Source organism: Malaclemys terrapin, chromosome 6 (assembly GCF_027887155.1).
Source record: "Malaclemys terrapin pileata isolate rMalTer1 chromosome 6, rMalTer1.hap1, whole genome shotgun sequence".
NCBI lineage: Eukaryota > Metazoa > Chordata > Testudines > Emydidae > Malaclemys > Malaclemys terrapin.
This window is the reverse complement of record NC_071510.1, coordinates 19,013,485-19,037,048: the sequence shown is the minus strand read 5'-3', so window position 1 is coordinate 19,037,048 and position 23,564 is coordinate 19,013,485. Positions and strand designations below refer to the sequence as shown.

The window sequence follows — 23,564 nt, the reverse complement described above, 5'->3', positions numbered from 1 at the left end:
TCTAAAAACTTGCATCTGAGCCTACATTGTTCTTAATTATTTACATCATTCAGATACATGTAAATTAATGTTTGTAGGAGCAAATGTCTTTGGGTAAAATTGTTTTTTTTTTAAATTTTACTGCTACGTGATGAATGCAGCCTTGTGTCACTACAATGTTATATACACATCTAACATATTTTACACCTTTTTGCTTTTAACACTGATCCAAGCAATTCAAGAGAGTCCAAAGTCTTTTTGATCTTACCATAAAGCAAAGTGAATTTTGTTTTCATTACACTGCTTCAATCAGGAGATGTGCTTATAGTCCAGGGAGCAGAGTTCTACATCTTGACACAATCTCCAAAGGATTACCTATTAGGAAACAAAGAAATCTTGAGAACGGAGACTAAGCCCTTTAGCATTTCCCTCACTTCTAGTTCCTTACCATCAGGGCCGGCTCCAGGCACCAGCCTTCCAAGCAAGTGCTTGGGGTGGCAATCTGCAAGGGGCGTCAGTCCCTGCATTTTTGCCCCCAAGGAGCGCGCCGAATTGCCGCTGCGGACGGCGGGGGCAGTCTGTGCGCCGTTAGAGCGGCACACACGTTTCCACGGCGGCAGCAATTCTGCCGCCGAATTGCCCCGCCGCAGAAATGCGCGTGCCGCCCTAACGGCGCACGGACTGCCCCTGCTGTCCGCAGCGGCAATTCGGCGCGCTGCTTGGGGCTGCAAAAACAGTCGAGCCGGCCCTGCTTACCATGTCCCTATCCTTTTCCTTCTTTGTCCCACTACTTAGGTGTACGATATGCAGTTCCATTCATTGATACTCCCAGCTGTTCCATTAGTTCTTAGTATTCCAGTGATGTTAACGTAGAAACACACACACACACACACACACACACACACAGTGTATGGTAGCAGACATGCTTAACACACTTGAAGTTACACAAGCATTTCCATTCTAATACCCAGTTATCATTTGCTTATACCTTTCACCTACCAGGCTGTGCTAAACTTGCTTGATCTAGGCCTTAAAGTGAATTATTTTTGGAGCATTTGAGCAAAACCAGTTCTCACATATATAAGAGAGTACATCCAAATCTCAAACTTTCCTGCCCTTGTGCAAATCCATTAGGATACTCTCTAATTACATATTATTCACCCTATAATACACATTTTTCTAACATATTAGAGGCAAAACATTATATACTGCTACACGTGTGTATGTCAGATCAAACAACCCACTCTTTTTAAACTATGACTTCAGGTTACAGAAGGGGAATATCTATTAATACAAATTGAAACGACAAGGAAATACTGAGTAAAAGCAAAATCAATTTTATGTAATCCACCTATTGTACATTCCTGTTATTCCACCCCCCATATACAACATATCACACCTATGGCATCACACTAACATAGGTACCGTAACTAAGGGTACTTGGGATGCTACTGCACCCCCTGGCTTGAAGAGGATTCCATTAAATACAGGATTTACAGTTTGATTCAATGGCTCTCAGCACCCCCACTATAGAAATTGTTCCAGCACCCTTGCACACTACGCAAATACACGGTTGTGGTTAAGATTGCGTGTTTGTGGAGTGTGAGGCTGTGGGTCTGGTGTGTTGTCGCTGCTGGATGGAGCAGTAGGAATGTTGAGGAGGTAGTTATTGTAGGTGGATTACAGAAAACAGATTTTGCTTTCACTGGCCATTTCTTTGTTATTTTAGAGTTTGTATTAGCGGATATTCTCCGTCAATGACCTTAGCTCTTGTTAAACAGAGCAGGGGTTTTTGTGTGTTTCAATGTACATTAAGACTCAGTGTAAACAATGAATTGGTGGCCAGGTAAGAAGATAAGCATTGACTTTTATTATGTAGAACAATATGGTAAATTTCTCTATTTGTGAGGATAACCAGTACTTTAATTAATCATATGCTTCTAGAAGAAATACAATGATTATGCCATTGTGCAGCAATAGAAAAATCTTGCACTATCATTTTGGATAGTGGTCTCATCACTATCAACACTTGAGCTGATTTTTTTTTAATATTATTTTTCTCCTCTTTTCTCCTTTTTTTTTCTTTTTTAGTTTCAAAATTTCATCTAACTTTTTTTGGGGAAAAAAGTCACCCAGCTCTCTCCGACACTCCTAAGAACAGCCAACATAATGGTCTAGGAAAACCCAACATAATAAGATTTATTTTAATAAAATTGGAAACACCTTTCTTGCAAAATGATTAAATATTTTCACCTACTATATACCATATTCTATGTGTCCACAGACCAAGATACAAATCAAATGTCAGATTAAAAGCTCCACATTCCAATGCTGATTCTCAGTCATGCAATTTCCCTCTTCAAGCCCCCAACTACACATGGACCCAGGAATCTTTTTCTGTATAGATACACCTTAACTTTCTTTTGGATTGACGTGTTGCTTTCCAATGAACACTCATTCTCTTTTTGAAGATTCATTCACCCTAGTTATTCCTTTAAAAACCACACACAGAACTCAGCACTAAGCTACATTAGCAATCCATTAGCTCTGGTACTTCAGTGATTTAAAGGTTTTGTAAAAAGCAACAGAGGGTCCTGTGGCACCTTTAAGACTAACAGAAGTATTGGGAGCATAAGCTTTCGTGAGTAAGAACCTCACTTCTTCAGATGCAAGAAGTGAGGTTCTAACCCACGAAAGCTTATGCTCCCAATACTTCTGTTAGTCTTAAAGGTGCCACAGGACCCTTTGTTGCTTTTTACAGATTCAGACTAACACAGCTACCCCTCTGATACTTAAAGGTTTTGGTAACTGACAGCATAGTTCCTCCTCATTAAGTCTGTCTAGTTCTTTAGTATATACAGAAACTATAAAACTCTGCCCATCTAGTTGGCCAATAAATGTATACAGTGAATAAAAATCTATGATGTGATCCCACATGGATCCACATACTTAATATTTGTCCATCTTGAAGTGTGTGTGCCCGTGAGCAGTGTATGCCTACTCTTTTTTTTTTTTTGGATTCATACACTTTGGCCAGTTCCATTCCACTCTGCCAAAGGTTCAATGTTGCCATTACTGGAGCCATCTTACTGTATCTGTAAGAGCATTCCAAACCAAAAAGTATAGAATGTAGATGGATGGTCCAGAATGTAGATCTGCGATAAATAGTCATGCATATTGGAAAGAGTTCTTCTACAAATCAGTCCTTCAGAAGACCATGAATATAACACACCAAGAAAGCACTTTTTATATATGCTGGCTCAATGTTTCACTCATGGCTTTTCACACATGAACACTTTCATGTCACTCCTCTCTCTTCAGCAACATGGCCACTCACGAAGAGAACACAAGCTTTTGTTTCTAATGCACAGCACTCTTTGCTCTCAGCATTTCTATCATATCACTCACATGCAGCATTCAAAAGCACAAAAGCAAAGTTGATGCATTTGATTAGTGCAAAAGCAATTACTGCAAATATATTTGGCCAATATGAAGTCTGATTAAGATTTCTTTTAAAAAAAATCATAACATTAAAAATGCATCATTCTCTCTTGACAATCTAAATGTGCTGGGGTGCATCTCAATCGGCTTTTACTTTTTGGTGCATGACTAAGAAGAAAAACTTAGTGGAAATGGCTGTAAAGTGAATAATTGTGCAAGGATTTTTTAAAAGTAAATAATTTATTAAATAACCTATGAAGAAATGCTTCTGTGTGATTGGACAAGTACAATATCAGTTAACTAGATTCAGGGATAGTTTATTCCCCTTGTAGATGAAAATGAACATCTTATTTCTGTTTTGAATTCATATCATATAAGGTACAATATCAGCCCTTCACTGAGAAAATTAATGTAATACAGTATCCACATGCCTAAGTGGCTGATAAGACAAAGCACAATACTGTATTGCATACAGCACAGAATTCTGCCACCACCCACCTGCCTACAAACCCAATGAAGACAGTCAAGTTGAAGAGTTGTAAGTTAAGGTAGGATTTACTACATTATGTTCATTGGGGTTCTGTCCTTGGCTCTTTCCTCCTTTATACTCACCCTCTGAGTGACTCCATTCACTCCCCCGGATTTCACTTGTTGCCTTTGTGCTTATGAGCCTAACATATAAAGCTGGTGGAATTTTTTTTTGGACGAAATATTTTCCAATACAAAAATGCCATTTTGTCCAAACATAAATGGTTTATGAAAATATAATGGGTTTGATTTATAATATAATGGGTTTCTCAGGTCCAGGATACAGGAAAGGAGTTAGGGTGCTCAACTGGGATCTGGGAAAATGTATGTTCAAGTTCTTGCTCTAATCAACAGGCTACTGGCTATTCCGGCATGGGGGGGGGGGTTCTCTCATTTTTCCACCTCAATATTTTGAAAGTTCTTGTTTTCATTCCACACTGGACCTAGAAGAAATTTCAAAACCTCAAAGTTTTTAACAAAATGGAATTGTTTGCCAGCCAGCCCTACTAATCTATAGCACCCAAAATCTTTCCCTCCTTCACAGTCCCTTTCTAAAACCCCTCTCCATTTCCTTAATGTTTGAATATGAAGTTCTCATTTTCCCCTATTAAAACTGTCTTCCTTTACATCCCCATCCAATTTCTCCAGTGACAATAGCTCTATCCTTCCATTTACCCAGCCTCAGAACCTTAGCAGCGAGCAGACAGTGTCATTTTTGACAATCCACTTTACTTTTCCCTTCCCATCCAGGTTCTCACCAAATCTGGTCAATTCTCTCTCTTCAACACATCAAAAAACATACCCTTTGCCCCCTAAACCTACTGCTGAAATTCTCAGCGTGAATTCATTTTCTCACATACACAATGCACTTTGCCCTGTGTTCTGATCATCTCTCTTATCTGCGATCATCTCCCCCAAGCACATGCTCACACAGTTCTTGAGTCCCTTCACGGCTTTCCTGTCTCATTCTGCATCATAAGCATTTACAAGATACTTATCACCACAGTATCTAAGATTGGATTGCACATGGATTAAGAGTATATTGAGATCTACATGGGGAACTGGAGGTAGGGTTGCCAACTTTCTACTCGCACAAAACTGAATACCCTTGCCCCACCCCTCCTCCAAGGCCCTGCCTCCTGCTCACTGCATTCCGCCCCTCTTCCCCCCCCCCCCCCGCAGTCGCTTACTCTCCCCACCCTCATTCACTTGCTCATTTTCACCGGGCAGGAGGTTGGTAGGGGGTGAGGGCTCCGGCTGGGGGTGTAGGCTTGTGGGGGCTGGGGATGAGGGATTTTTCATGCAGCAGGAGGCTCCGGGCTGGGAGGAGGTTAGAGTGTGGGGAGGAGTGTGAGGGCTCTGGCTGGGGGTGCAGACTCTGGGATGGGACTGGGTATGAGGGGTTTGGTCTGTAGGGGGGGTGCTCCAGGCTGGGGCCCAGGGGTTCGGTGGGCGGGAGGGGAATATGGGCTAGGGTAGGGGGTTAGGGCATGCGGGGGGGTGAGGGGGGATGAGGGCTCCGGCTGGGGATGCAGGCTCTGGGGTGAGGCTGGGGGGAAATCAGGGCTTTGGCTTGGGATGCAGGCTCTGGGGTGGGGATGAGGGGGATCAGAGCTGGGTCAGAGGGTTGGGGCACAGGGGTGAGGGCTCTGGGATGGGGCTGGGGATGAGAGGTTTGGGGTGTAGGAGGGTGCTCTGGGCTGGGACTAAGGGATTCGGAGGGCAGGAGGGGGGGATCAGGGCTGGAGCAGGGGGTTGGGGTGTGGGAGAGGGTCAGGGGTGCAGACTCCAGGCAGCGCTTACCTCAGGCAGCTCCCAGAAGCAGCGGCATGTCCCCCCTCTGGCTCCTACACAGCGGCATGGCCAGGCGGCTCTGCACGCTGCCCATCTGCAGGCACCACCTCCACAGATCCCATTGGCCATGGTTCTCAGCCAATGGGAGCTGCAGCACTGTGCGGAGCCACATGGCTGCCCCTATGTGTAGGAGCCGGAGGGCAGACATGCAGCTGCTTCTGGGAGCCACACGGAGCCACAGCTAGTAGGCCTTAGCCCCACTGCGCCACTGACTGGACATTTAAGGTTGAAACCACAGGGAAAAATATTTCAATTGACCCAATAATCCAAAAAAGTGTTTTGGAATATCTGTTCAAAATCTCACTAATTGAACAGGAAAGCAGTTGTCCACTTACCTCCAGTACTATGCTGTATCTACTAGTGTTGTAAATAAGGTAGAATTGATAGAATTTGGCTGAACATTGCCTCTTATTTACAATCCATGACATCACATTCGCTGCCTACTGCCTATAGTTCAAGCTCTCCTGGTTTTGATAGGAGAATAGTACTGTAGTTCTATTTTGTAGATCCTTCTGCCCCTATCTGTACCTGTATGATTGCATGAAAAGAGAGACTCTCAACCCTTGTTTGTATTGACACATGCACACTACAGGCTAGCTACAGTCAACCTTTAAAAATTTTACTCTGCTAGCCAGGTTTTTGTGGAATGAGGAGCACTGCTACGGTCATGGTTGAGCAGTGCGAGTATCAACACAACACCAGACACACTCTCATCGGCCAAAACAGCAGGCAGCACAAAATCCAACACGCTGCTGCTCAAATGAGGGGTGCGAGATTGAGAAGTGCAGTGCCAAAATGCAGAACAAGAATGAGCATGCTGCTGTTAACTGGCTTCACAGCAAAAACAGAGCAATAATTGGAAATATTTCCTGTATGCTTCTTTTTATTTTAAAATTTAAGAATATAGCAAACCTCCAGCTCTCACTTACACATTTACAGTGATTATTTTCAGCTGCAGAATACATATCACCCTACCTAACTTTTCCTCAGGTTACCTGCCACTTTGTCATAAAGTTTCTAGGTAGGGTGACCAGATGTCCGATTTTATAGGGACAGTCCCTATTTTGGGGTCTCTCTCTTATATGCTCCTATTACCCCCACCCCCGTCCTGATTTTTCACATTTGCTGTCTAGTCACCCTATTTCTAGGTAACAGTCAGTTCTACTCAACATTATTCTATCCACTTCTTCAAAGATGCTTTCCCATGTGCTTTCCTAGATACCTGCAAAACAGTTTTAAACCAGACACTATGATCAAAGTAGGTTTTTCTCAGTCTTTTGTCTTCATGGGATTGATAGAAATAAAAAAAGCTAAATCTTGGAGTATGGATCACAGATTCCAGACCAGTAAAAGACATTCACGTAGAGCCTGATTCAAAGCCTTCTGAAATCATACCACACTCCATACTGCTGGAATCTGATTTTGCACTTAAGTAAACATTTGTACATTTTGTTCATCTCTCCTGATAACTTTCCAGAAACACACATCATCATGCGCTAGTCTCCATTCAGCATGTGCCAATGGCCAAGTTTCCCTCTTTATACAGAGTAGGAAAAATAACTGTGATTACTGTGTGTGGTATCTGTGGGCACTTGTTGACTGCTTATTCACTGTAAATGGTATTTAGCCAATTCCAGACTCACAACAAAAACGTGTGTTGATGAATACATTAGGATCTTTGCTTCTCCTCAATATGCCAGTGATAAATGCATCGTCTGAACTAATTCATGCTCTCATCAGGCAATGAGTGAGTACAGTAACTGCCATTTAGTAACAACCGTAAAGTGCCAAAAATAAAGTGCTGGCTAAGTGCTATTCAGACACTAGAAGAACTCATAAGAGGCAATGTGGTGCATGGGACAGGCTATAGGACTGTTGATAGGAGACCTGGGCTCTATAGCAATTCCTGACCCACACTCACAGCATAAGCCGAAGCAACTTGATTGCTGGTAGCACCCAGAGGCCCCAAACAAGATCAGAATTCTAATCTGTCAGGGACAGTAACACATATGAAGAGACTACAATCTAAATAGACAAGACAGAGAAAGGAAGTATCATCATCAACCTCATTTTGCAGCACAGAGAGATTAAGAAACTTGTCCAAGGTCAAAACGCAAGCCCGTGGAAGAGCTGTGAATAGACTGCAAGTTCAGTGGAAGAACAGTTCAGTGACTTTACCACAAGAACATCCTGCTCTCTTCACATTTCAAAATCTTTTACCTCACTTCCTCAGCTGTAAAATGAGGATAATGAAATATAGCTCGCCTTTGTAAAAATGCTAATCTCATGGGTAAAAAAAAATGTTAGGAATAATGATAATCTGTTTTGACTATTAAATTTTGTTAATGGTGCCAAATTCTCCACGCAGTTACACCTATATACAACTCCACTGAATTTTGTGAAATTGCATCAGACCAGAACCAGGCCTTTCCTTCCCCTGACCCTGCTGCCCCTCCCCCCCCCCCCCCCCCCACACACACCACACTTTTCTTTTTAAAAACCCTAAAGACATTCATAATTCTTAGTAAATTATGTTTACTAAATTAAATTGGTCAGGATTAGAGAGATGAAAAGGGGTTGTTTGCCTTTTTATTTTGCTAACTACATTTGAGTATGTAGTAATCTCAAACACAGCAATCTAATCAAGAGTAAAATATTGAAGATTCGTGCTTGTTCAAATTGATTTCTGTTTAGGTAAATGAATTTTCCATTTTTTCTGATGACATCTGACCTTCAGTTGTATAATTGGGTGGTGACATTTCTTTAAATTAAATCAAATTACATTTAACATTTTTAGGGTAATTGTGTTGCTGTTCCATTACAAATACATCAAGCAATCATTGGCGAGGGTGGGACTGTTTTATGTTGTGTTAGCCCTACAAGTGCCTGCAAGAAACCTCAAATCAAAAGGCAAAGGCTAGATTTTCTCCTTATTGTGTGCATATGCAATTGACAGCTACTCAAACAATGTGGGTTTTTAATCCTTTTAAAACATAAGTGCTCATGTATTTATTTTTACTTTCATGCACAAAAGGGTTCTGACCCAGTAAAGACGTATGTGGATAAGTAAACATGATTTTTGTGAGTAGTCCCATAGACTTCAAAATGGGACTACTCAACTGAGTGAAGTTACGTACATGCAAAACTCTTTGCAGATTGGGGCCTTATGCCATACCAGTTTATCTGAGCTGTCATAAATGTTTCCATATCACAGTGTTATTGTAACCATGTTGGTTCCAGATTATTGGAAAGACAAGGTGGGTGAGGTAATCTCTTTTATTGGACCAATTTCTGATGATGAAAAAGACAAGCTTTCAAGCTACACCAACTTGAGCAAGAGCTCTTTGTAGCTTGAAAGCTTCTCTCTTTCACCACCAGAAGTTGGGCCAATAAACCCACCTCATCTTTCTATGTAACAGCGCAATCCAGATCCCATTGAGTCAATAGCAAACTCCCACTCCCCCTCCCCCTTATCCCTGGTTTGGGACAAGGCCCTGCATGAAGTCCTTGCTAAACACTGTCAGAAAACGAAACATGAGGGGGCAGTCCTCGTGGTTGGAGCAGAGTCAGTCATGCCTAGTAGTGATACAGTGGCAGCCTTACCAGGAACTAGAGCCAAAAGGTCAGAGATGGAGTCGAGAACTGGTTTGGAACAAAGCAAGAGTACGGCTGGATCAAGGCTGGGAACAAGGCTGGAGCAGTCTAAGGCCTGTGGAGTCTGTCACCAATATCAGGCCAGGGAGAGTTCCAAGCCATGAAGTGATGTTGGGCAGACTAAGCTTTTCTGGGTACAATTAATGCAATTTACAAATGAGGTCGGATGCACAAATGTTACTGGATGGTCCCAATGAATGGTCAGTTAGGCCACATCCTTCACAGTTTACCAGGTACATGAGTCATCCACAGAGGAGCTTAGAATTCTGCTCCTGAACCATGATGTGGGGTGGAGTTATCCACGTTATGCCTTCAACAAGAAAACATTGAATACTGGATGTATTTCATTGGTACAGGGTAATTGGAGCTTGAAGGTTACTGGGAGCGAAGATATAACCCAAAAAGTCCACAGAGGTGTGGTTACATTTACATTTCTCAGGTTTCCCATACAGACTGTTTGCTCGAAGACATTCAAGTATTAACTGGACATGCTACTCATGCAGGGTTTGGGTCTCTGGAAAAATAAGAAAGTTATCTAGGTAGATTATAAACTGGTCCAGAACATCCCTGATGATATCATTAACCAAATGCTGGAATGTGGCGGGGACATTTCAGAGACCAAAAGGCATAACAAGGTACTCAAAATATCCATACGGAGTATGAAAGGCTGTTTTCCATGAATTGCCCTCTTGGACATGGACTGGTCTAGTCACCATGTAGGTAGAGCTTAATGAAAATTTTAGCCTAGCTGACCCTCTCCAGTAGTTCATTGATCGATGGCAAAATGAGGTTAAACTGCAAGGTTTCTTGATGGTCTTGGCTTACAACCTGGAGGGATGAAGTCTCAGATGACTGGACCTAAGGACAGCAGACTGCCACAGATTGCCTCCACCAGGTCAAGGGTGAGCTTCCTTTGTACCAGCAGTTTAGCAAATCCAGTGTCCATAAAATTACTAGCGGCTCTGGAGTGTCAGCACAAGCTGAGTGAAGCTCACTTCAGGTGTAAAGAGGGTCTGAAACTGGAGTTTGATATGGAGATAGAATTGGCCATTGCTGGTGGCAGTTATGATGCATGTAGGTAGGAGAGGAGGTTTACTCAGGGAACTCAATTCAGTTATTCTGTCCAGCTGTGTCCTCTATAATGAGGCTGAACACACCCATCTTCCTGGACTAGCTGTAGACCAAGGTTTGAGGAGACAGCTGATGGCAAAGCAGTATCTTTCCCCGCAGTACCGGCAGAGTTCATACAGACAATGATATTCCTTCTCTCAAGCTGAGAAGCACCTTTGTGTCAGGTCTACCTACATGGGTTCAGATGCAGCAATTGCCTAGTGGGGTGGTAGTAATAGGGCAGGGGCCAGGCGTATGCCTTTCTCCTTTTCTGATATTGCTTAAATAGTCAATTGGGATACACAACTCAATGCAGGGGTGCAATGCAATGCCTCTGTCAAGCTGTCTGCAGTGGCTCACAAATGTGAGTGCCAACTGTTACAGACTGTTACAAACCAGGGCACAAACCCCAACCGGATTGTGAGTTCTGTACTTCGATTTCACCAACCAAGCATCAAGTGTGAACTCCTCAAGTGCTATAACAGCCTTAGAATGGAGTCACCGACAGGTACTCGGGTCTATCTTGCCATCCTAGCAAACTTGCCTTTGTGATAGATGGTCCCTTACACCAACAATCACAACAATATTCAGATTACTCCCAGTCTCAAAGGACCAGTTTCTTACCCCAGGTCAGTTGTACCTCAGATCTCACACCAAAGACAATGCTTGTATGCAATCTGATAATAAACCAACTAAAGATTTATTAACTAAGAAAACACAGAGTAATTTACAAGGTTAAAGCAGGTAAAAATACACACACACACACACACACACACACGTTACAGTCTTAGGTTCCCAGAAGGTAAAAGAAACTGCTGTGATACATAAGCTTTCTATGTCCTCCAGAGCTAACCCAAGACAAGCAGCAAAGGGATCCCTTGCTTCTGCTTAGAAATATTGCCCTCGCCAAATTCCAAGCAGCATAAATGATACAAGTTCCTTCTGCTCAGGGATTTTTATTCCCTTCCATGAGAGTTCAAACTGATGGGACTCATGTTTGTGCACATCTCTTCTTCATGGAGGGGAAGGGAGAAGGGCAATCAACAAAGTCTTTGCCCTTTAATGATTCACAGTGGCTCATTTGGTTTGAAGGGGCCTGTGTGTGTGTAGGACCAGCATGTTACTTTAATTGATGCTTCTTTCATGTTTGCTGTGTTATAGAGATTTACAATACAAACACCCAATATGGCTGTATACTATGGGATACAGATGTTGTAAGTCAGATCAATACATGCAGCGTCTCATCAAAGCTAAACACTGAACACATTATCATCAACTTAACATCTACTTTAATAATGCTAACACACAGGCAGGGCTGGCCTTACCATGAGACGAACTGAGGCAGCCGCCTCAGGTACCAGACTGTGGGGGGGGGGAGGTGCGCCACTAGGACCTAGAGTGTAGAAAATTGTGTCTGCTGCTGGTGCATATGTATTCTCTCTGCTCTAGATGCACAGAGATGGAGGAGTGCTATGCTGGAGGGCACAAGAGACATAACAGGCAGGCAGGAGAAAAGGTGAGAGGGAATAACAGAAAGCAGCAGGAGCTGCAGGGAGATAGAAGAGGAGGAGCCTCTTATGTACCTCTCTAGCACCCCCAGGAGCCTGGACTGATTAACACCAGCTTCTCAGGGAGCTTCCTGTTTCCTGCTGCTTCCCTGAACCCATTTGAGGAGAACAGGCAGTCAACTGAAGTAGTAGGAGCCTTTATCCCTTTCAATTAAGTGTTGAGAGACATTATAGCTGGCACAGAACAGCAGTCACGAGTCAAAGAAGAAAACGCTCCTCTGGGGCAGCATTCAGAAAAAGAAAGCAAGCAAAGGAAGCTTTTCTATCTAAGCAGGAAGGAGCTCTCCTGAGATACATAGACACAAATGTTCACGGTGAGCCTTCCGGCCCCAGTGAGGATGGGAGTGGTGAGGAGATGCCTGATCTTCCAGTTAGTCAGAGCGCAGGTGACCTGGCAGCTACTGCAGCATCCATATCTCCATCTCAAATGGATGTAACTATGCACATTCCTGAAGAAAAGTGTAGATCAGAGAAGAGTGGCGTGGAGGCGCAATAAACAGCTGCTGCTGAGTTTAGTTCCTTAAGTCGAGTATCCAGGACTGTGGACCCACTTGAGCAGTAGCCTGAGGGACTTCCTGCAAGTGAAAACCTTCATGTTCCCCAAAGACAATGAAAATAGAAGTTTCCATCCAACACATTACTGGCGAGGAATCCTCAATGATGACAAAGTGGATAGGCCATGGCTTATGTACTCAAAAACCCAGAATGCTGCATGCTGTTTTTGTTGCAAACTCTTCCAGTCCAATGTTCCAGCCACATTGGGTTCTATAGGAACAAAGGACTGGAAAAATCTGGCTAGAAATCTGGCATGCCATGAGAGAGCATTCCATAGGTGGAAAGAGCTTGAGATGAGACTAAGGTTAAAGGCCACCATAGATGATCAGCATCAAGAGAAGATTGCATCAGAGTCTTTTTATTGGCAAAATGTTCTGAAAAGGCTCATTGCCATTGTGAGAATGCTTACTACCCAAAACCTAGCACTGTGCGGCACTTCAGATCAGCTGTATGTGCCAAACAATGGAAACTTCCTTAAAATTGTGGTGCTGATGGCGGAGTTTGATGCTGTACTCCAGGAGCATCTAAGAAAACTCACCATGCAAGAAATGTACACACACCACTACCTTGGAAAAACAATTCAAAATGAGATCATACAACAACAAAAGTCACTGGCAACAAAAGTCAAACAGAAGATTGTGGCAGATCTTCAGTCAGCAAGATATTACTCTGTTATTCTGGACTGCACACTTGACATCAGCCATACAGAACAAATGACTTTAACGGTGCATTTTGTAACAACAACAAAACCTAGTGAAAATGTTCCTGCAATGGTGACTATCAGAGAGCATTTTCTAGAATATATTGACATTGATGATAATACAGGAGCTGGTATGACAAATGTGCTTCTTAAAAACCTGGAAGATATGGGAATTGCGACAGCTGACATGAAAGGTCAGGGCTACGATAATGGTGCCAACATGAGAGGAAAGACCAGAGGAGTGCAGACACAGATCCGAGAGTTAAACCCTTGAGCTTTTTTTGTCCCATGCAGTTCTCATTCATTAAACTTGGTGGTCAGTGATGCAGCATCAGCTCCTAGTGAGGCTGCTGAATTTTTTTAATGTGATTCAGAGCATCTATGTATTTTTCTCTGCATCAACTCATCGATGGCAAATTTTTAAGCAACATCTGGGAACATCCTCTCTGATACTGAGACCACTGAGTGCCACACGATGGGAAAGTCGAGTGGAGGCAATAAAGCCTATCAAACACCAAATTGGGAAGATAGATGATGCCATAGTTGCCATTATGGAGGATAATGCTATGACAGGAACTGTTTGTGGGAGAACAGTGGCAGAGGGAAATGGAATCACCAGAAACATACATGACTTCAAATTTCTGTGTGTGTCTTAGTGTTGTGGCATGACAGACTGTTTGAAATAAATGTTGTAAGCAAGAGACTCCAAGGTGTTGACTTTGATATATCTGGAGCAATGGAACAACTGGACAAAGCAAAGTCATACCTACAGTCAGATGAGGGATTTCAAAATGTTCTGAAGAGTGCACAGATGTTGGCAGAGGAACTTCACACTGAAGCTACTTTCCCACCCATTCACGAATACAAGAGTCACCAAAGATGACATTTTGATTACGAGGCACGGGATAATCCCATAAGAGACTCCAAACAACAATTCAAAGTTGAATTATTTAACCAAGTGCTAGATTGTGCAATACAGTCGGCTGAAGAATGTTTCATGCAGTTCAAGGAACACAACAGTATATTTGGGATGTTGTATGATATTCCCAAACTCCTCACTATACCTGAAAAAGACCTACACCAGCAATGCGGGGCACTAGAGACAGTGTTGACACATGATGACATGCACAATATTGATGCAAGTGATTTAGGTGATTAACTGAAAGCCCTTTCAAGATACATTTCAGCAGGATCAACTCCAAAGGCTGTTCTGGAATATATGTGCATAAATAAGATGACCACCTTCTCTCCAAATGCTTTTGTTGCTCTGCACATACTTGTAACACTTCCTGCAACAGTTGCCAGTGGAGATCGCAGCTTCTCCAAGCTGAAGTTAATAAAAACACATCTATGCTCCACAATGACAGAGGAGAGGCTGGTCGGCCTTGCAACCATCTCACTAGAGCATGAGCTGGCCCAGATTGTGGACCTTCAGGAAGCAGTTCAAATCTTTGCAACCAAGAAGGCACGGAAAGAACCACTTTGATTATTCAAACAGCTAATAATGCCAGTGTTTACTATGCAGACAAGAAAAATTAAATTTGCTGTTCAGATGTTTGAAAGTTAAATGTTACTTAACATTTTTGAACAAGGCATTGTAAGTTGTTAGTTCTCCTTTGGGGTAGGTAGCAGAGCAGTACCATGAGAGGAGTAGAACAGGAAGAAGGCAGAACTGAGACTTTCCAAAGTTTTGGCCGAAGTGAGGGGAGCATGGGGGCGTCATTTGAACTCCCCGCCTCAGGTGCCAAAATGTTGTAGGTCGGCCCTGCACACAGGTGAGCCAGACTGGGTTCCAGCTAGGCATCTGTCAGTGTTCAGTGAGGCCGAGGTGGTTTGACATGAGCTGGCATCTCATCTTCCAGCATCACAACCTCCAACATGCCTCTCCTGCCCCCTGCCCTATCCACTATATCAGGGCTCCTAAGGGGGTCCTCAGGAAGCAGGCTTATTGCTGCTTTCCACCATGCCTGCACCAAGGCGATTCTCCCCTGGTGGGGAACTAGGGCTTTTAGGGCCCCTTTACATCACACTGGCCCTTTTACAAGGTGGAAAGAAGCAAAAGGCAAGGGTAAGTGAAATCCAAGGGCCAAAATCTCAACCCCACTGAAGTCAATGGGAATTTTGCCAGTGACCTTAGTGGGGCTAGGATTTCACACAAGTGTTCTCTTCAAGAAGAGCTGGGAATAGACCTTGTGCAACCTATTACTCACCGTATTTGTAAAGCATGGAAGAAGATAGTTGTCTGCTTCCTGGGGTAGAGATGAGATGCTTTGGTCAGTAATAAAGGTTGTGGACTGTACAGAAATATAAAAAACACCTGTTTGTAGAAGAGGCAATGACAGAAACAATGGTTTCCTTAATCCCAACCTAGGGCACTTTCCCCGTAGCCAAAGGGTATTCTGTGAACTGGTATGACAGGGCTGCCAAATGTGTAAGAATCCTGAGAGGTGAGTGACACTCGGAAAGTCTGTCTTACAGTCCATTTGTTGTCCCTCTAGGTGGGATTCTGCAAACCCTTTTCTCATGTAGGTAATTCCTTTGGGTTCAATGGCTTTCTGCAGGCTGCCACATATGTTGTGAGTGTAGTACCATTTTTCACTTACATCTCTGTGCAAACAGAATAATGAAGGTCATATGGGAAACATGATAATCTGTACAGAATTTAGAAATATAGAGGAGGAACACTATTGTGGAAAAGTTGAATATGTTTGGCTGAGCGAAGTAAGAGTAACATCTTTAGTTGCTATCATGCAGAGACTCGGATTTCAGGAACACATTTTTCTGAATGGTGAACTACAAAGAGGATAAAATTTGTCTCGGGATACAGATGTAAGCTCTCTCTGACTCTGAAGCAACATCATGATGTACTAGCCATGTAGCAGCTTTGGATTTCCTCAGAGAGGTATCCCACTGGGATAAACGGTGCTACAGTGAATTGTCAACAAAAATGAAAAGCCACAGGACTAGCATGATACATGTCAAACAGTACCTCTCATTCACTGTTCTTTGTGCCATGTCCTTTGCTCATCCCCATCTTTTGTACTTTTTATTTTTCATCTTTTCATCTATATATGGTAGGTGATAAGATATTTGCTTCAAGGAACTTCTGTTCTTTCAAATCTGTAAAGTGTCAGTGCATATTTTGCTATTACATAAAGAATAAATAACATCATGATTCCAAGATGCTCAGATATGATGGTGTTGGTGGATTTATAAATGAATAAACAGAGTCCTAAGTGTAAGATTCTAATCAGGTGCAGCTGTCTGTAAAACATAAAATATTCACTATATTCTGAGAAACCAGGTTATGAGCTTTAAAAATAGAGTCATATGCATATTAATATCAGCTGCTGTACTGACATTTCAGTGCAACAATAGAGTTGACATTTTAAGCAGAGTACCTTCTTTTAAGTCATAAGTTCAGACGATAAGCCAGGCACAGATCATAAACTAAATTTGACAGGGAAGGTCCATTAGCATTCTTGACTTTCACAGACAGAATGTTTGTATAAGCTGAAACTAGACATTGGGCTAAAACAAACGTAAAGGGCCTTTGTTCAGATTAGAATATAAAAGACTTATCAAAAATTTAAAATACTTACATTTAAGGCCATATAGATTATGTTCAAAAATGCCATACCAAAATCTAAGAATTTATTAACCGGTTTCCTACACTAGCCTATAAATCTCTAGACCGGTGGCTAAATTCAATTTAGGGAGCGCTCAACACCTCCAGCAAACAGCCCTTTATCTGTAACTTACGTCCAACAGGGTCAAAGTGAGGGATATGTTAACTATTATTAATTGGCAGGCAATTATTAGCTCTACATGGGTAGTTCATTTTATTATATTTTAACTGTTGATTATATTTTACAAATTAAGAGTTTAATTTCTGTGATAGCACTAGAGCCCTGGATGGACACTTCTGTTGGCTAGATATTGGAACAGGTCTGCATGAATGCAATTAATCAATGAGACATGAAATCCAGGACTCAGATTTATCCCAAGGCATTTTTCTCAGAGTATTTAAATTAAAAACTCCCAGCTGGCCTGTGCCGGCAGACTCAGGCTAAGGAACTGTCTAATTGTGGTGTAGGTGTTTGGGTTGAGGCTGGAGCTCAGACTCAAGGACCCTGCAAAGTGGGAGGGTCCCAGAGATTGGATTGCAATCCCTCAGCTGGCAAGGGCTAATTGCAGTGTAGACAGACCTTCAGAGGACTCTTTTCCTCTCCTCCATTTATGAATAGCTTGTCTATGACATTAAAGCAAACCTAAGCACAGCTCCTTTCCAGAAGTACAGGTATTCAAGTAAGTTCTTAGGTCATACTCCAGTGGATCAGGCAGAGAGGAGATCTGAATCAACATTTACCTCCCAAGTGAGTGCCTTAATTATTAGATAGAGTCATTTTCACTCTCTCTCTCTTTGACCCAATGAATACTTACATTTTTATACAAAAAGGAACAGTTTCAACAGGAGAAACTGAGAGCAACCCATCCCACAATAATATAATTATGTTCACCTGGAAGGAGTTGTGGGATGGGGGAGGGGAGAGAATCTGAGTTCAAGTCCTTGCCTCACAGTGGGGATTCAAACCTGGATCTTCCACATCCCAGTGACTGCCCTGATCACAGGGTTAAAGGTTATAAGGGACAAATACACAGAGAATTTTCTGAAACTGGTCCTTTTTTTAAAAAAAAAAAAAAAAAAAAAAAAAAAAAAAAAAAGGGAACATTTCATAGGATCTGAAAAAGGCTCATCTGATTTGCTGACAAATTCCAAACTTTTCTGGAAACAAACTTTGGATTTATTTTTTGGTTTTCTGTGAAAAATATTGCTATTTTGACGTTTCATCCTGATTCAGGAAGAAAACAAAAATGTTGAAACATCAAAATTTCCTGTGGGATTTCGCAACCAGCTCTAAGTTCAATTTAGGACATGTCTACACCATCACATGCTCCCCACCACCAGCTGAGTTTTTTTCCATTTGTGGCAAGTATAGGATATAAAGTCTTTTCTGAAATGAGGTGTCAATGATTCTGAAGTTGTGAAGAACTACACTGGAACTCCAACAAGTTTCTACAGATTAATACTTCAGTTCAACACCAACTGAGAAGTCATACACATTAGACATCTTTTCTTTTTGATATACACAACTCTTTTATAAATGATCTAACTTCTAAATTAAATAAAGACAAGTGCAAATTACTTCACTTAGGAAGGAAAAATATCAAATGCACAACTACAAAATGGGAAATAATTGGCTAGGTGGAAGTACTGCTGAAAAGGATCTGGGGGTTATAGTGGATCAAACTGAATATGAGTCAACAATGTGATGCATCTGCAAAAAAGGCTGATATTCCTGGGTGTATCAACAGGGGTGTCATATGTAAGACATGGGAGGCACTTGTGCCATTCAACTCAGCACAGGTGGTCCGATTCTTGGTATCACACTTCAGGAAAGATGTGGAAAAATTGGAGTGAGTCCAGAGAAGAGCAACAAAAATGTTATAAGGTTTAGAAAACCTGATCTAGGAGGAAAGGTTAAAAAATGGGCACAGTCTTGAGAAAAGAAGACTGAGGTGGGACCTGATAACAGTCTTCAAATATGCTAATGATTGTTATAAAGAGGACTGTGATTAACTGTTCTCTACGTCCACTGAAGGTAGGACAAAAAGGAATAGCTTAATCCGCAGCAAGGGAGATGTAGATTAGACATATGGAAAAAACCCTTCGTATCTATAAGGGTAGGTAAACTCTGGATTAGGTTTCCAAAAGAAGTTGTGGAATTTCCACTAGTGGAAGTTTTCAAAAATAGGTTGGACAAACACCTGTCAGGCAGGGCCGGCTCTAGGATTTTTGCTGCCCAAAGCAAAAACAATTTTGGCCGCCCCCCGTTCTTTAATTACCCCACCCCCGGCCCCGCCTCAACTCCGCCCCTTCCCCAAATCCCCAGCCCTGCCTCCTCCCCCAGGCTCTCAAGCCTGGGAGGGAAGAAGGGAGGGGGAGAAGCGACGCCCACGCTGCGGCCACTCGGAGTCTCCCCCTCCCCCAGGTTTGAGAGCCTGGGAGGGAGGGGGAGACCCCGAGCCGCCGCAAGCGTGAAACAGCTGATTCGGCGCAGCTGCTCCCCCTCCCTCCCAGGCTTGAGAGCCTGGGAGGGAGGGCGAGTAGCGGCATGCTAATCAGCTGTTTCGCGCACCGTGGCAGCAGCAGCGGAGGTGAGCTAGGGCAGCCGGGGCACATTTTTAGGGGCGGCATTCTGGCGCCGGCCATGCCGCCCCTAAAAATGTGCCGCCCCAAGCACCAGCTTGTTTTGCTGGTGCCTAGAGCTGGCCCTGCTGTCAGGGATGGTCTAAGGTGAACTTGGGCCTGCTACACCACAGGGGGCTGGACATGGCGACTTCTTGAAGTCCCTGCCAATTCAACAACTCTATGATTCTGTAAAAATTAGATGTTCCTTCTGATTCATAGAACAGATCAAGGGTACTCCACGGAGCATTTAATACCAACCTTCACTTTCTCCTAGGCGGAGCCATCCAATTAGCCCAACTTTAGGGCCTGATTCCACAAATGACTGCACATGGGCAAACCCCTGTGCTATCATAGAGCCCCAAAGACTTCAGTGTCTTCCTGCCCCCAAAGAGCATGTAAACTTAGTTTAAGACAAAATAGAATAGGTGCATGAGAAACAGAGGGGAGGATGGTATAGCGGTAGAAGGAGCATGTTTTTCCTTAGACTATTGTACACACAGTTTAGAGGCTTGGTCATCTATTGTAAGAATAATCCATGGCAGTAGTTTCACCAACAGCCCTGCTCATCACTTTTAAGTTAGTGACACCTGTGCAACCCCACTGAAGGCAATAAGTGTGCACAGGTGTAACTGAGGATGTACTTAGGTCTGCAGAACCTTTATTACTGATGATAGTGAAAGGAGGAAAGAATCCAACGTGATTCTCAGAATTTAAGGTTAAGCTGCTAATAAAAGAAACATTTTACTATAAACTAAACACATTTAATATATAAAACACTGGGATCCACGATGGAACCCCATCATGCCATTTTTACAATAATTTCCAGGGTGGCCAATGCAAATTGGCACAATAGGAATAAGACTTTTAAGAATGCTCTTTAGTTGACATTGGTTCACATGCATCGCAGTCTGAAAGGAGGAATCAGCAAGACAGGTTCAAACATCTAGAGAGCAAGAAACTATCAAAAGCACTAAGGGGAAGTAGGAGCACAAGTCCCACTGAAAGTTGACCTTACCTATGCTTAACAAAACTAGGTAACAGCCATTTTCCAAATCCACTTCCAGACATCCACTTTCTTTGATTAGCACAGCAAACCACAAGAATCATACGGGAGCAGAGAGCCTAAATCACGGGTTCATGTTCAATGTATGTACCATACTTCCTGTATGACTGCCCCCTGGAACAGAAATTGCAGACTAAATGAAGATGCTAAATCAGCTGCTTCTTCCTGGAGTCACATGCTGATCTGTAACCATGAAGGTAGCTTTGTGGAGGCAGATTCATGAATGAGGGCAACCTAGCTATTTGTTATTCTATCAGACTAGGAATCAGTCCACATGAGTAAAGAGAGCAAGAAGATTGTAGAAAAGAGTGAATCCTTGTTTCATTGCCTGAATTAGATGTGAAAACAATGAAACCGAATGTAACCTGACAATGTTCTTTTATATTTCGTTCAGCTTTTCTTTCACACAGAGAAGCAAGCAACACTGACAGAATATGTTATTACTCTTAAATTTCTGAGTTCTGCCCACCTATATCATTCAGTTTTGCTTTACTGTGTTTTATTCCCCTCAGCAATAGTGTTGTCAAATTAGTCTGAGTTGTCCTTGGGACCCTGAAAAAATATTGTATAACTCATAAGAACCCCAAAATTGGGCCATGGGCCAAAATTTATTTGTAGATCTGTTTGATGCACACTCCCCCACCCCCACGGGCCTATTCGGTCCTCAGTTGCACCTTTACATTACCATTGATGGGGTTACATGAGAGTCTCCAACGGCTGAACTTCACTCCCAGTGTTTAAAAATCAGTCAACACAAAATCATACAGAATACAAGATATCTTTTTAAGCCAAGGTAAGATGCAAGAATGATCAGGACTGCCCTAACGACATCAATTTCACACACACACACACACACACACACACACACACACACACACAAATTTTAATGTCTCCAAAGCAAAATTCTTTACTTTAGTCTGCTTTTCTCTTCACTTACTCAGCCACAGCATCTCCGAGTTAAGCATATTTTCTCCATAAGCTGTATATTATCTATTGTACATGGAACTTACACTGACTTATACTGAAGTTACATGGACAGGAGCAGCATTCAAGAACTGCGTTTTGACCCTAATGCCTAAAATTAATTAGATCTGGCCAGAAAACTGTTTTACCATCCTTTGGAAATTTGCGATTTCCAAAATGTTTCCCATTATGCATCTGGACAAACATTGGGAATTATTTTGTGAATGAAACAGACAAAGACACTCTCTCCACAATAGCCAATATTCCAAAGATTAGGACATTCACTGGGATGTGGGAGGCCCATGTTCAAGTTCCTGCTCTGAAATCTGGGTTGCCCACATCCAGGTAACTACTGGGCAGGTCAGTTTTTCGGGACCTGAGAAACCTTCTCAAAGAAAGTTTCATCCAAATAGATATGTTTTAGCAAAAAGTTGTTGTTTCAATGAATCAGCATTTTCTCACAAAACCATTTCATCCAACTATGCCAAACCAGTTCTATTAAGTAATCAACATCCAAGTATATCTAAACACAAAAATGCACACTGTCAATATATGACTTTTCAGAAACATTTATATTGGAGTAGATTATCAAATCTGTTCCTGACTTTCCCACCCAAAACTGTGGTTATTCAAATGTTCAAAAACAGACATTGTACATATAAATACTGAAATTATTGAGGATGTAGTTAAATTAATAAGAGACTATTTCAATTTAAAAAGTGGTGTAGGCTGTTATGAGATAAAGAAATGATTTATGGAAATATATGTGCAAAGTAATCTGGATTTCTTATTACAGAATTGAGATGTCCTAACTATATGTCAGTTAGTTTAACAGTATTTACTGTTATTTAGCTGACATCCTTTCCCTTTTTAAACTGTCTTCTGTAGGTTGGTCTGCCATCTCAAAGCAATACATTAAATCCCTCTCATGTGTACTTGTGTAGAAGTAAATCAATAATTCCATTTACCATTGCCTCAGAGTATTTCACACCAAAGACACCCATGAGAGACTAACGGTAGGTGCAGAATAATTTGGGACTTTATAACCTATTAAACAGAAAGCATTCCAAACTTAAATCTCACTTTCTTTTTCTTTCACAAAGAGAGAGGTGAAGATTTTTAATAGAAACATGGAAGGTCATCTGTTTTTAGGTTATTTATAATTTCAAGTACTGACTGACCTGAAATTTACAGAGCACTGAAGTTCTGTGGTAACACTTTGATAATGCTAGTACATTAAATTCTCTTTTTCTGATATAGCAACATACTTCGAGTTACTGTCACTTGCACAGTTTCACTGTACAATGCTTGCTTGGGGTCACTTATATACAAGTAGTGACACTGAAGTCAGTGGAACTACTTGCAAAAGTGAGTTCTCCCTAACATGAGTAATGGCTGCACACTTGAATCTGAAGATCAACTTACAACTCCTCATTATATGTTCCATTCTATATGCATCCGAAGAAGTGGGCTGTAGTCCACAAAAGCTTATGCTCTAATAAATTTGTTAGTCTCTAAGGTGCCACAAGTACTCCTGTTCTTCTTTTTGCGGATACAGACTAACACGGCTGTTACTCTGAAACTTACAACTTTTGCTTTATCTAACAGTTTTACAGTTACAATACTTATGCAGTACACTCCAAAGCACTAGGGAAACAGCTAGTTAAAACTCAATATGCTGTTAAGACTGGTAAATTATCTCTAATTTACAGTTGGAGGAACTAAGACTAAGAGGTCAAATAACTTGCCCAAGGCCACATAGTCAGTGGCAGAAGAGGGATTTGAACATAGAAGATCCTGACTCCCATTTTCCTGCTTTAATCACTGCACTCAGCCTAGAAACAACTTATTAAAGGGATGCCTTCAGAATAGTTGGACTAATTTTTTTAGAATATA

At 42.1% G+C, this 23,564-nt stretch overlaps 1 protein-coding gene across 2 annotated transcripts in view; it reads right to left on the bottom strand.

The window, feature by feature from the left end:
• The window catches only part of LINGO2 (leucine rich repeat and Ig domain containing 2), a 740,845-nt gene that overhangs the window by 572,099 nt on the left and 145,182 nt on the right, over positions 1 to 23,564 (bottom strand). For both annotated transcript variants that reach the window (XM_054032379.1, XM_054032380.1), the window contains exon 2: positions 248 to 354. The gene's annotated coding sequence lies outside the window, so the exon portion shown is untranslated. The remainder of the gene's footprint in view (positions 1 to 247; positions 355 to 23,564) is intronic.